The sequence below is a fragment of the Rhinolophus sinicus genome, linkage group LG05 (genome assembly GCF_036562045.2).
Source record: "Rhinolophus sinicus isolate RSC01 linkage group LG05, ASM3656204v1, whole genome shotgun sequence".
In the NCBI taxonomy this organism is placed as follows: domain Eukaryota; kingdom Metazoa; phylum Chordata; class Mammalia; order Chiroptera; family Rhinolophidae; genus Rhinolophus; species Rhinolophus sinicus.
The window spans coordinates 16,090,233-16,105,085 of NC_133755.1; positions in this window are offsets into that span (position 1 = coordinate 16,090,233).

Consider the following 14,853-nt stretch of genomic DNA (forward strand, 5'->3'; position numbering starts at 1 on the left):
TGGCCCTGCTGACCATCTTGATTCTGAACTTCAGGTCTCCAGAACCGTGAGAGAATACATTTCTGTTGCTTTCAGCCACACAGTTTGTGGTAATTTGTTATGCTAGCCGTAGGAACCTAAGACAGGATCCAAATGCACTTTTTCTATACCTATATTTAACACTTGCTAGGATTTGTTGTGATTTTACATGCTGTCACCCTACCTGCTCGACTTTGAGCCCAGAGTCAAGACCTTTATTCACCTTCATACCTGAAATGCCAGTCCCCGAAACATTCTCAACAAACTTCATTGAATTAAAATACAAATCTATGGGGCCCTATTCTCCAACCATGGCTCTTCTTCAGTTAGGATCACATACCCCCAGCGTACCCCGAGACATGCCAGCAGAAGGCAAAAACCACAGAACACTCCTTCTAGTTATTCACAGACTTCAATTTCACTTGAAGTGATTTTTCCCCCCCTTGGAATCAAGTTGAGTGATTTAAGTGGTAAGTCACCAACTGCTGTTTTTATTTTGAAACCATAGGGGATTGATCGTGGTGTGAAAGCACAAATTTCTGTCTGTTTCAAGGTACAAGATAAGACTGCAGGAAAACCACACAGTGGTGATCTCTCCAGGTCTGCTGAAGGGCTCCTTCTGCACATCTGCAGGACGCTGGAGATGCCCAACTGCCACGCCCACACTCCAACCTCCCTGCTGCTGCCCCTGCCCCCTTCTCCCCAAGCCATGCCGAACTCCACACAGTTCTGGGCACACTTTTCATGCCCTGGTTGCTTTTTTTTTTTAATCAAAATAGGCATTTATTTTTATTTTTAAAAAGATTTTCATTAAAAATACAGCTAACATGCAATATTATATTAGTTTCAGGGGTACACTATAGTTATTCAACATTTATACACGTAAAGAAGTGATCACCGTGATAAATCCAGCAACCGTCTGACACCGTGCCACGCTATCACAATGTTATTGACTATATTCCGCGTGCTGTACATTACATCCTCCTGTGTTATTTGTTTTATATGTGGAAATTTGGACCTCTTATTTCCTTTCACCTTTTCCCCCTTTTTAAATTTTTCAATTACAGTTGACATTCAATATTGTTTTATATTAATTTCAGGTGTACAGCACAGTGGTTAAATTTACATAATTTAGGAAATGATCCCCCTGACTAGTACCCACCTGGCATTATACATAGTTATTACCATATCATTGACTATATTCCCAATGCTTTACATCCCCATGACATTTTTGTAACTACCAATTTGTACTTCTTAATCCCTTCACCTTTTTCACTCATCCCCAACCCCCCTCCCATCTGGCAACCATCAAACTATTCTCTGTATCTATGAGTTGGTTCTGTTTTGTTTATTAATTTTGTTCGTTAGATTCCACATATAAGCGAAATCGCATTGCATCTGTCTTTCTCTGTCTGACACTCCACTCAGCACAGTTCCCTCCAGGTCCACCCCTGCCCCCACAGATGGCAAGAACCCATTCCCTTCCATGGCTGAGCAATGTTCTATTGTATATATGTACTGCCTCCTCTTTATGCATTCATCCATCGAAGGACACCCAGGTTGCCTCCACATCTTGGCCATTGTAAACAGTGCTGCAATGAATATATGGATGCACATATACCCACAAAGTAGTATTTTGGATTTCTTCGGCTAAGTACCCTGAAGTGGGATTACTGGGTCCCTCATTGTCTCTTCTTATAGCCTTTGTTTTAAAGTCTATGTTGTCTGGTATAAGTATTGCTACCCCACCTTTTTTTTCCACCACCACCACCCCCCGCTTCCATTTTCATGAAATATCTTTTTCCATCCTTTTACTTTCTGTCTGTGTGTGTCTTTCAATCCGAAGTGAGTCTCTTGCAGGCAGCATATGTAAGGGCTTTGTTTTCTTATCCATTCAGCTACCCTATGTCTTTTGATTGGAGCCTTTAATCCATTTACATTGAAAGTAATTGTTGATAGATATGTAGCTACTACCATTTTATTATTCATAATTTTTATTTTATTTTTTCATCTCAAAGAAGTCCCCCTAATATTCCTTGTAATGTTGGTGTGGTGGTGATGAATTCCTTTAGCTTTTTTTCATCTGGGAAACTCTTAATTTGTCCTTCAATTTTAAATGACAGCCTTGCTGGGTAGAGTAGTCATGGTTGTAGGTCCTTCCTTTTCATCACGTCAAATATTTTGTGCCAATCCCTCCTGGCCTGCAAAGCTTCTGTTGAGAAATCAGCTGACAGTTTTTTGAGAGCTCCCTTATAAGTTACAAGTTGCCTTTCTCTTGCTGCTTTTAGGATTCACTCATTATCTTTAACCTTTGCCATTTTAATTATAATGTGTCTAGGTGTGGGCCTGTCTGGGTTCATCTTGTTTGGGACTCTTTGCACTTCCTGGACTTGTATGTCTATTTCCTTCGCAAGGTTAGGAACGTTTTCAGTCATTATTTCTTCGAATACATTCTCAATCTCTTGCTTTCTCTCTTCTCCTTCTGGTACCCCTATGATACAAATGTTATTATGCTTCATGTTGTTCCAGCGGTCTCTTAAACTCGCCTCATTTTTTTTGGATTCTTTGTTTGTTTGTTTGTTTGTTTTGCTGTTCCAATTAGGTGTTTTCTGCTACCTTGTCTTCCAAATCGCTGATTCAATCCTCTGCTTCATCTAGTCTGCTGATGATTCCTTCTAGTATGTTTTTCATTTCAGTTACTGTATTCTTCACTTCTGACTGGTTCTTTTTTTATGGTTTCTATGTCTTTTTTTATGCTTGCTATCTCTTTGTTGAACTTCTCACTAAGTTCCTTGAGCATCCTTATAACCATTGTTTTGAACTCTGTCTCTGGCAGGTTGCTTACTTCCGTTTCGTTTAGTTCTTTTTCTGGATTTTTCTCCTATTCTTTCATTTGGGACACATTTGTTTCCTCATTTTGGCTGCCTCCCTGTGTTTGTTTCTATGTATTAGTAGATCTGTTATGTCTCCCAGTCTTAGTTGGGTGGCCTTACATAGTAGGTGTCCTGTGGGGCCCAGTGGCTCAGTCTCCCTTGTCCTCTGCTCTCAGTGCTCCAGGAGTGTCCCTTGTGCGGGTTGTGTGTGCCCTCCTGTTATAGTTGAGCCTTGATTGCTGTTGGTATGTCAGTGGGTGAGATTACCCTTAGGCTGACTGGCTGTGGGGTTTGGCCGCATCCATAGCTTACAGGCTGCTGTGCGGGGGACTTACCCCTCTGAGTGCGATTTGTCCCAGTGGGCTTGGTGCCTGAGACCACCCTTTTGTGTGCCACTTGTGAGGCTAATTGGGTGGTGTTACTGATGTGGTCTGAAGCCAACCTCCAAGTATGTTGGTTCTGGGGTCTCTTGGGAGGGACTCTGGTGCAGACCCACTGCCTGTGACTGTTCAGGAACTACCTGCTAGGAGCTACAAAGCGATCTGTGGTTGTTCACTTCCTGTGCTAAACCTGGAGGCCCCTGGGAGAGGCTACACTACTAACCAAGCATGTCTGCCACCAATAACAGGCCTGGGGTAGCTCTGCAAAAAGCCAGGACACCCCAAGCCCTGCTGCCACCTGCTGGCTCCCTTAAGGTTCAGCCGCTGATATAGTCTCCTGGGGTATGCAAGTTGGGTGAGGCAGGGAGTCACTAGAGTAGAAGAGTTGTGGTCAACAGGTTAATGTAAATTCTGGTTTGGTGCCAGTGCTTAGCCTGGAGCTACTTCTCAAAAGTCTCAGAGCACACTGAGGCCACCTGGGATTTGTCGGACCCTGGTAGTTTTCCAAGAAAACTGATGTGGGTGGGGCTGGCTGCTCACAGAAAAAGTGCCTCTGGCATGGGGGGAGTTGGGTGGAGCAGGGTCCCAATGAGTCAGCAGGGCAGAGCCCCTGAGCTCACCAGGCCAATCAGATTAAGATTTGGCTGTAGTGGGGGCGGGCTTAACACAGAAAGTATCGTGCCTGCCTGCTGGCTGCACGGGAGCAGGACCTCACACAGGGAAAATGCCGACTGTCCTCCAGCCTTCCTCCCTACCAAGGCACACACCTCAGTCTGCACCCCCATTTGTCTCCAACACCTCCCGAGTCACCATCCCTCTGCCAGAGCCCAAGGTAAGTGCCTGCGAGCAAGTCTGTCCACAGGCCATTTAAGAGGACGTCTGGGTTTCCCGTAGACTTTTATCCCACTTGTATGGTTGGAATCCCCACTGTTTTTTACAGCCAGTTGTTGTAGGAACTCCTCTTCCCAGCACCAGTACTCCAGGCTGGGGAGTCTGGTGTGGGAGGCTGGGGTTGGGGGGGAGGAATTTCCACAGCTGAGATATCTCTCCTAATTCTGAACCGCTGCAGAGATTTGGGGCCTGTTCCGTGTCTCCACCCCTCCTACCTGTCTCGACGTGGCTTCTTTATATTTTCAGTCAGAGGACTTCTGTTCAGCTAATCTCCAGGTTCATTGTTCTATAATTTAGTTGTAATTCAGGGCTGGCCCGGTGGCTCAGGTGGTTGGAATGCCGTGCTCCTAACGCCGAGGTTGCTGGTTCAATTCTCACATGGGCCAGTGAGCTGCGCCCTCTACAGCTAAGACTGTGAACAATGGCTCTCCCTGGAGCTGGGCTGCCGTGGGCTGCCGTGGGCTGCCGTGGGCTGCTGTGTGCTGCCATGTGCTACCAGGAGCAGCCGGTGGCTGGCAGCCAGTGTGAGCAGCCATGGGCTGCTGAGTGCTGCCGTGGGCTACTGTGTGCTGCCACAAGTGGCCAGCGGCCAGTGTGAGTGGCCAGCAGGCAGCGTGAGCGGCCGGCAGCCAGTGAGAGCTGCCGTGAGCTGCTGTGAGTGGCTGACAGTCGACCAGCGACAGACTGCCTTGGGCGGGGAATGCGCAAGGCTCATAATACCAACATGGGCCAGAGAGCTGTGTCCTATACAACTAGTCTGAGAAACAACGGCTTGAACTGGAGTGGGGGGGAGGCAGAAAAAGGGGGGGAAATTTAGTTGTAATTTTAATGTGTTCACAGAAGGATGCAGGCACAGTGTTTATTTACTCCGCCATCTTGGATCTCTCTGCTCTGGTCACCTTGATATGCTGTTCCCTGTGCCTGTCCCTCCGTTGACCTGACAACCTACTACTCATCCTCAAAGTCCCCCTTCCCTTGTCACCTGCTCTCTGAGGTCTTCTCTGATCCCCAGGCAGGGGCGGCCTCTTGGGAACTTGCTGTGAGGACAGCCTATCTGTCTCCCACCTGGATGAGACTCTCAAAGATGGACATTGTGTTCTAGTCCACCCCTCACCCTGTTTTATATTTCTTCATAGTGTGTTCTGCCTGAAATGATAGTGCACAATTATTTGTTTTATAAATCTTGTTTCTTCCCCCACAGAATGTGAGTTTCTTTGGAGAAAGGACCCTGTCTTTTGTTTTTTTTAGCTGCTGATTCCCCTGTTATTAGCACCAGGTTGGCCTACATAAGTGTATTCCTTTCTATAGCTGGCATAACAAATTACCACAGACATAGTGTCTAAACTGCAAATTCATCATCTTACAGTTCTGGAGATCAGAAATCCAAAATAGGTCTCACTGGGCTAAAAAACCACAGCATTGGCAGGGCTCGTTCTTTTTTGAAGATTCTTGGGGAGAATCTATTTCCTTACCTTCTCCAGCTTTTAGAGGCCACCCTCATCCCTTGCTTCAGGGCCCACTCCCTCCATCTTCAAAACAGCAATGTTATATCTCTGGCCATTTGTCCATAGCCATGTCTCCCTCTGACCACAGCCAGGAAAGGTTTTCTAATTTTAAAGACCCATGTGATTAGATTGGACCCTCGTGGATAATCTCCCCATCTCAAGGTCCTTAATCACATTTGCAAAATCCCTTTTGCCAGGTAAGGCAATATATTCACAGTTTCTGGAGAATGGGATGAGGACAATTTGGCGGTGCATTGTTCTGCCTATCACAGTGGGTTCCTGATTTGATATCCAGGCAGAGCCGATTAGAGCCAGGACACATGTTAGTTAACTCCTCCCACACACATCTTTCCTGGATGTTTCTAAATCTCAATGCTGCACTAAATGGCACTAGCAGGTTAAACCCAGAGATTGTAAAGCTTCTGAAAAGTCTGTGAAAAGGTGTTTTCCTAAGAGGAAAGAGGCTCTTGAAATCTCATATGCGAGAAAGCTGTAGAAGGATCATTCCCTGCGGCACTTTCCCTCCCCCTTCCATGTTACCTAATCCTCATTAATGGGAGAGGCCCATTGTTCCACCAAGGCTGGTTGGGAACAAGAGGACACGTGGAGCTAGCACAAGAATGTTTGCCTGAGGTTCACAGGATTCATTCCAAGACTCTCTTCCAAACCCCCTTTTTTGCTGCCATTGGCATTACCTCTGAGAAGCATAATTCAAACTGGTTTACTTCCTCAAAAATGTCTGTGGCTTTCTACCTCCTTCAGATTCAATTCTAAATTTCTTAGCATCCAGAATATTCCTTGGTTAGCCAACTTACTTATCTTAGATAATCTTTCACAATAGTCCTAAGTCCTATGGTGTAAGTACAATCTTTATGTCCATTTTGCAGATGAGAAAACTGAGACTAGGTTCATAACTTGCCCAAGGTTTCATAGCTGCAGTGAAGAGCACTGCCCAAGTGTATACCCATATACCTGACCCCAGGGCCTGATACCTAGACACGGTGCAACTTGACCTGCCCAGTCTCATTGCTGGAGGGATGACAGACTCGATAGCTTGCCCCTCTGCTTACATAGGTGTCAAGTTAGCACTGGACCACAGGTGTCGGTGGGTCAGAAGAACGCAAAGCAGGAGTGAGCAGTAACAGAGGGAGGCTGGGCCTATCTTAAAGGTCTGTCTGTTTAATCCAGAGTCAACCTCTCCAGCCTGGGAAGCGGAAAGGGTTGAGGGGTGGAGAACCAGACAGCAGACCCACAATAGGGCAACACCCAAGGGGAGGCCTGGAGCCTGGCCAGGAAGCACTCAGGCCAGCCTGATTTGCATTCTGCTGACCCATTTTCATATCTTAAAATAAGAGACACTGATGATAAGCTCTGGCAATTATATTTATCAAGTCAGAGCAGAGTGAGTCCCAGGTTTGTGAAGCTGAGGTTTATCTGCTCCCCTTGGTCTTTTAGGGTGCCCTCCCATCCCCCTCTCCAGTGTCCAGGCCTCTCCCCTTCTCTCTTTTTTCCATCTTTCCCTCCTCAAAACATGGTGTCAGGACCAGATCCATTGGGGGTGGAGTGGTTTGAATGTTACTACTAAGCTAAGGTCTTGGGACAATCATTAGTTCTGCCTCTGCCTGCTCCTGCTTCTGAACCACTTAGAAAGTGGACCCAGGAATCAGTCAAATGGAGTACTCAGATCAGCTTCATTAGGGACGGCAGTTGAGTCGGAAGTATGGTCACAGTCTGGGATAACACTTCACTGGAACTTGAACCCTTTCTTCCCCCAATGCCAGGCATGTGGGGTGATTATAGCCCCCCCTGGATGGGTGGAGCCTGCCCTGGAGAATATAGACGTGAGAGGACAAAATGCACCCTATCTCCTCTCCCAGTCAACACATGTGAAATGAGAGGGCCAAGCAGATGGGGCTCAGTTCCTGCTCCCCATTTCACTAACAGAAAAGTTAGTGAGGCCAGGGAAGCATTTGAGGGGGGCTCTTTAGAAACAGACGACCAAGGGGGAGAGAGGGTCTCCACTAATAATAATCTCTGCACACATACACACATGCACATGCATGCACACATATGCTTGCACACACACCGCACACACATGCACACTCCTTTGATGAACAGTCAAAGCCACAGGTCCAAGGAATGAGCCAGAATGGTAGCACTTCAGATTTCGCTAAGTAGGTAAAGGAAGAAGGTATTTTGTAGGCAGGGTGGCCTTCCACCCACCGTCCCTTATATGAGAGCGTATATGATCCCAAAAGTACAGCTGAGAAAATAGAGAAGAGGTCCCTGCCTCCTGGGCTGGACTGACCCCTCCCCCAGCGCTGGAGCCCACCCTCTGCTTCCCCCTCTGGTCCTTCCCTTTCTCTCCTGGCACTTTCCTCTCAACAAATAAAGCTTCTCCCATCTTGAATCACAAACGACAACCCTTTTAGGCCCTTCATCCCCTCCAGCTGTGAGCTATGTCTTCCTTCCTTCCAAGTCAAGCTTCTCGCAAAAGTTTCCTAAACAGCTTTCGTAATGTTTACTTCAAGATGGGGGACTTTATTTGCACCAGCCCTGCCAAGTGGGAAGCAAGTGACGGCTTGACTCATAGCTGAGCAAGGACCCAGACCCTCAATGTAAGATTCTCTGGTCAAGATGGCTCTGACCCTTCCATTCATGAATAGCCCCACAGAGCCCACACTACCTGCCAGCTTTAAATACGTTTGGACAGGAAAGCTTAGAACCCTGCTCTGCTATTTTTAACAACTGCTGGCATTGAGTCAGGCTTTCTGCTGGCTTGGAGCCCTTTGCTCTTTCTGTCTCACGTTGTCATAGTCTTGCTCACATCTTAGGGGCAGTGAGCACGTCCCTTGTCTCCCTTGCCCACTCAGCTTTCACCTCCATCCCCCTCTTCAACCCTTCCATCGGGCAGGGGCAGGTTAAGAGTCTGTATTTCTTTGCTTTTCTTTATAAAAGCTCCCCCACAAGTCACGTACATTAACCTGGATGGAGCTGGCAACTTTTCATCTTATTCACAAGTTAGCATTAATACAGCTATAAGATTTTTTTTTTAATTAAGTCTAAGTTCAAATATGCCTTTAAATGAAAACATTTAAATAACTTCAGACTGAATGATATAAAGGAGGGTTTAAATGTTAGTTATAAATTGATATTCATTGTTCATCATTTGCAATCCCCGAGTATAGCAGAGTGATTGGCATAGAAAAGGCACTTAATAAATGCTTGATGAAGGAATGCACAGGAATAAATTCTAAAGTGTTAAAAGCTCAGTGATTTATCCCTCTCAAGGGTAAAACTTGTCATTTAACACACAGAACTTTAATAAATTGCAAATGGTAGAGTTCTCAGGCATCTCTCCTGGGGTGGGGCCAGAGATGTTTTCAGCAGTTGGGATGACTTCTGTCTTAAGTAACTCCAAACTCAACTCAAAATGGCTTAAACAGTATAGAAAATGTATTACCTCTACAACAAACCTTTGGATAGGACCTCTACCCAGTCTTTGGATAGAACAGGTCTAAGGTTAGTTATTTAGTGGCTAAAAACGATCTTTAAGGTCCACATTACTTTCCATCTTCTGTCCTGCCACCCTTAGGGTATCAGCTCTGCCATCACAGGCCACCTCTCCCCCATGCTGCAAGATGGTGCCACAATCCAGCATCATATGCAGATATGACATTGTCCCACAGAAGAAGAGGAAGCGTTTCTGTCCATGCCTCACTTTCCAGAGGACAAAACTCTTTCCCAGAAGCTCCCTAGAAGAATACCCGTTATGTATTTTGGGATAGAACAGGGTCACATGCCAACTTCCAAAACAATCACTGGCAATAGAATGGTACCACCGTGAATGGCTTCAATTGCTCACCATTTCCCACTGAGCCATACAGTGGAGGGACAGACACCTGGACAACATTGGGACTCTGCCAGCGAGGAAGAAGGGAGGATGGCTAAGCCATCAACAGTGTTGGCTCTCTGGTGCCCCCAAAGGCCAGGCCTGATTCCCAACAAAACCAACTCTTGTAATTTTTCCAAGGAATTTCTATTAATTAGGGAAAGACTTTGACAAATTTCATTGAGAAAATTACACTGAGATTTAATTGGTTAATGAACAACATATTTAGGTGCTAAGGACACCGACACTTTTCTTATTTTCGTACTCTCAGGACCCTTTTATCAACATTCAGTTGTATTCTGTGACATTTTTCATAATCCACTGGGAATTATGATAATCCGCTGGGAATTATAATAGATCTACAATCTATTTCACAGGTCAGCCACAGAGGTTATTCATTCATTTATTCATTTATCAAATACTTACTATGCTTGTATTAGGCACTGAGGACACAAAGAAAGTCCTTCTAAGGACTTGTCATTGAAGTTAGGGCCTACCCTAATGCAAAATGATCTCATCATTCATAGGAACTAAAGTACAAGTTCCTACCATTTATTGAACAGACTGTTCTTTCTCCAAGATTGTATTTTCTTGGCTCCTTTGTTGTAAATTAATTGCTCATATATATGTGGGTTTATTTCTGGGCTCTCAATTCTATTCCATTGGTCTGGGTGTCTGTTTTTGTGCCAATACCATATTGTTTTGATTACTATAGCTTTACAGTGTAGTTTGGAATCACGGAGTGTGAACCTCCAGTTTTGTTCTTTCTCGAGATTGCTTTGGCTATTCAGGATCTTTTGTAGTTCCATGCAGATTTTAGAATTATTTGTTCTAGCTTTGTGAAATAAGCCATTGGAATTTCAACAGGGATTAAATTGAATCTGTAGATTGCTTTGGGAGTATTCACATTTTAACAATATTCTTCCAATCCATGAGCTTGGAATAGCTTTCCATTTATTTGTGTTTTCCTCAATTTTTTTCATCAGTGTCACAGTTTTCAGTGCACAGGTCTTTTACCTTCTTGGTTAAATTTATTCCTAGGTATTTTATTCTTTTTGATGCAATTGTAAATGGGATTTTCTTAATTTTCTTAATTTCTGCGGTAGTTCATTATTAGTGTATAGAAATGCCACAGCTATATATATATATATATATACATATGTTATATATATATATATATATATATATATATATATATATATATATATATATATATATGTATATATATAGTGACTTTACTGAATTCATTTAATAGTACTAACAATTGCTTGGTGGTCTTTAGGGTTTTCTAAAAAAAAAAACACCCTAAACACATCATCTGCAAATAGTGAGTTTTACTTCTTCCTTTCCTATTTGGATGCCTTTTATTTCTTTTTCTTGACTAATTGTTGTGGCAATACTATTTGAATAAAAGTTGTGAGAATAAGCATCCTTTTCTTGCTTCTGATCTTAAAGGAAAGCTTTCAGCTTTTCACCATTATGATGTTAGCTGTGGGTTTGTCATATATAGCCTTTATTATGTTGTTACATTCCCTCCACACTCACTTTGAGAGTTTTTTATCATAAAGAGATGTTGAATCTATTCTTTTCTGTATCTATTTAGATGATTTTATTTTGTTAAGGTGGAATATCACACATTGATTTGTAGATATTAAACTATCCTTGCATCCCTGGAATAAATCCCACTGGATCATGGTGTATGATATTTTTAATTTATTGCTTTGCTAATATTTTGTTGAGGATTTTTGCATCTATGTTCATCAAGGATATTACCTGTAATTTTCTTCTTTTCTTTTCTCTCTCCCCTCCCCTTCCCTCCCCTCCCCTCCCCTCCCCGCCCCTCCCCTTCTTTTCTCTTTTCATGCTGTCCTCATCTGATTTTTGTATGAGAGTAATGCTGGCCTTGTAAAATATATTTGGAAGTATTCCTTCCTCTTCAATTTTTTCTGAAGAATTTGAGAAAAAAAGGTATTAAATCTTTGAATCTTTAGAAAAATTTTTACCAGTTAACCCATCTGGTCATGGACTTGCATTTGTTGGGGGGTTTTTGATTACTGATCAACTTCATTACTAGTAATCAATCTATTCATGTTATCTATTTCTTCAGATTGTTTTGGAAGACCATGTTTCTGGGAATTTATCCATTTCTTCTGAGTTGTCCAATTTGTTGCAGTATAATTGTACATAGTAGTCTCTTATCCTTTGTATTTCTGTGGTATCCGTTGTAACTTCTCTTTCATTTCTGATTTTATTTATTTAGGGTCCTTTCTTTTTTCTTAGTCTAGCTAGAGTTTTGTCAATTTTGTTTATCTTTTCAAACAACCAGCTCTTAATTTTGTTCATCTTTTTCTACTGGTTTTTAGTCTCTATTTCATTTATTTCTGTTTGGATCTTTATTATTTCCTTCCTTCTAACTTTGGGCTTCATTTGTTCTTTTTCTAGTTCCTTTAGGTATAAAGTTAGATTGTTTAGAGATTTTTCTTGTTTCTTGAGGTAAGTATGTATTGCTATGAACTTTACTCTTAGCACCACTTTTGCTGCATCCCATTAATTTTGGTGTATCATATTTCTGTTTTCATTTGTCTCTAAGTATTTTTTAAGTTATTTGATTTATTCAATGACTCATTGGTTGTTTGGTAGCATGTTGTTGTTTTTTTGTTTTTGTTTTTTAAATTTATTGGGGTGACAATTGTTAGTAAAATTACATAGATTTCAGGTGTACAATTCTGTATTACATCATCTATAGATCCCATTGTGTGTTCACCACCCAGAGTCAGTTCTCCTTCCATCACCATATATTTGATCCCCCTTACCCTCATCTCCCACCCCCCACCCCAGCATGCTGTTTAATCTCCACATTTTTGTGGGGTTTTTTTCAGTCTTCTTATAATTGATTTCTAGTTTCATACCATTGTGACTGGGAAAAGATGCTTGATATGATTTCAGTCTTCTTGAATTTAGTGAGACTTTTTTGTGGTATAACATATGCTCTACCCAGGAGAATGTTCCATGTGCACTTGAGAAGAATGTGTATTCTGCTTCTTTTGGATGAAATGTTCTGTATATGTATCTACTAAGTTCATATTGTCTAATGTGTTAAGGCTGATGTTTCCTTATTGATTTTCTGTCTGTCCCTCCATCTAACCCCAGTTATTTCTTAGATTCTCAGGCTTACTTAACTTTCAGTTGTTGGCTTGACTGGATGTCCTTTAAGGCAGTTTTCAAGCTGTTCTGGAGGCTTAAGAGGTTTTGTAAGAGTCTGTTCAAACTTTCACTAAAAAAAAGCCTACTAAGAAATACATGCATTCCTTATTTTAACCTATTGTTAACTTGTCATATTAATTCCCTCTTGACTCGGGCACAGCCTGGAAAGAACTTCCATTCCTATGTACACATGTAAGATTTGAACTTGTGTCATTTATAAGGAAAATTGTACGTCTGTGGTCTTTTAAACAATACAGGCCTATTTATGTCCATGTAAGCAACATGGAAAAAGCAGGTACAATATTACTTATGAGTGTGAAGCAGAATATTTTAAATTTGGATCCTGAGGTTGATAGTGTTAACTGGGAGCCTGGGTTCTGAAATTGGGCAAGTTTGGGTTTGAATAACTTCCTGTGTGGCCTTGAGCAACTCACTAGACCTCTCTGAGCCTCAGTTTTCTCATCTGTAAAATGGTGATAACATTATAAAATACATCCATGTTCGTAAAAGTCCTTTGGTTCTTTTCGGCTTTTTTACTTTCTTCCTAATATTATATAATATCTAGAAATCTTTAATATCTAATCTTTCCAATTATCCTGCTCAGTCCCCTAGCCTTCTGCCCCATCTTCTTAAGTCTTTCTTCCTCTTCTTTTAGGCAGCTCCAACCCCTAGAAGTCTTGTTGATTTCTTACGACGAGAAACTCAGCTTTTTGCCTCACTGCACAAAGCCATAGTACTTTACCTGATATCTAAAATTTCATCAGGACACTTCGTGTAACAGAGTCCCTGTCCAGCGCTGCCATCCATAGAGTGCCTGGCACAAGCTCTTTCCTTTCCTTGAACCTGATCACTTTCTCAGGCGAGGCGCTCTCCTCACCAGCATCTGTGAGCAGGAGGCAGTAGCAAGGGGATTTTTCATGTTCTGCTATACATGCTGCCATCTCCCTTAGGGGGCAGAACTGCCTGATAGGTTGCTTTTATACAGAATGATATTAAAAGTGTGAACTTATAAATTTATCCTGATAAAAATGTTGCTCTTAACTGTTTTTTATATAGGGGTCCTGTGTTGGAGTTCACTAGAGATATAGGGTTTTGTCAGTGAAAAACATTTGACAACCAGTGAGTTGAGGCTTTTGTATTTGTTCCCTTCTAGTCAGAACAGAGATAGTTTCTTTTGTTTTGTTTCAGTTTCCTGTTGAACCACTAAGATGCTTTCTGTCTCTTCAGTATTTATTTTATTAACCTTTTTGTTTTCTCTCGTACTCTGAAATCAGCAGAATGTTCACATACTGCCATCTGAGGCACTTCCCATCTTAATTTCTCTCAATCATAGCAGATTTGTACTTTCTCTTCCCTTGTACACATGCTTTCATGGGCTGTATCTGCTGATTTTATAGTTCTCACTAACAACTAACTGTTTTAGGTTCATGGAGAATTATTTCCCTAAAGCCATTGCATCCTTTACAACAGTCAACTGATCAGAATTGTAACTGGGTGATATCACAGGTACACAATATTGATTTAGCTAAAACAACAACTTAGATATTTTCCCTCAAAATGAATACAACATTATCAACTGCTTTGGAAGAATATATGAATATTTTAATTATAAATTTAAAAAATATAGAAACACCTAAAGTCTAGAACTGTATCCTCCAGGCCAACATGAAAGACAGATTTGTATAATGGTTAAGTTCTCAAAAACAAAACAAAAAGCAGCATTTTAACAACCTACATGATCTTCTGTATATAGTAGCAATCAGTATTAATTGTAATATTGCATATCTTGAAGAGTAGTCAAAAATGGAAATGTGCCTCTTCAGAAAGAAACCTATAGGAAATAAACCTATAGGGAAAAAAGAACATTTCTTTAAAACTTCACAAATTGAAAAACAAACAAAAAAAGAAACAACAGAAAAATGATGACACTAGAATGTAAGCTTTACAGGGCAGGAGTTTTTGATGGTTCTGTGCTCTACTACTACATCACCAGTGTCTCAAACAGGACCTGATACATAACAGGTCCTCAATAAACACATGGCAAATGACTGTTTGAACAATAAAGTTTGATTATAAATTTAAGAAATTAG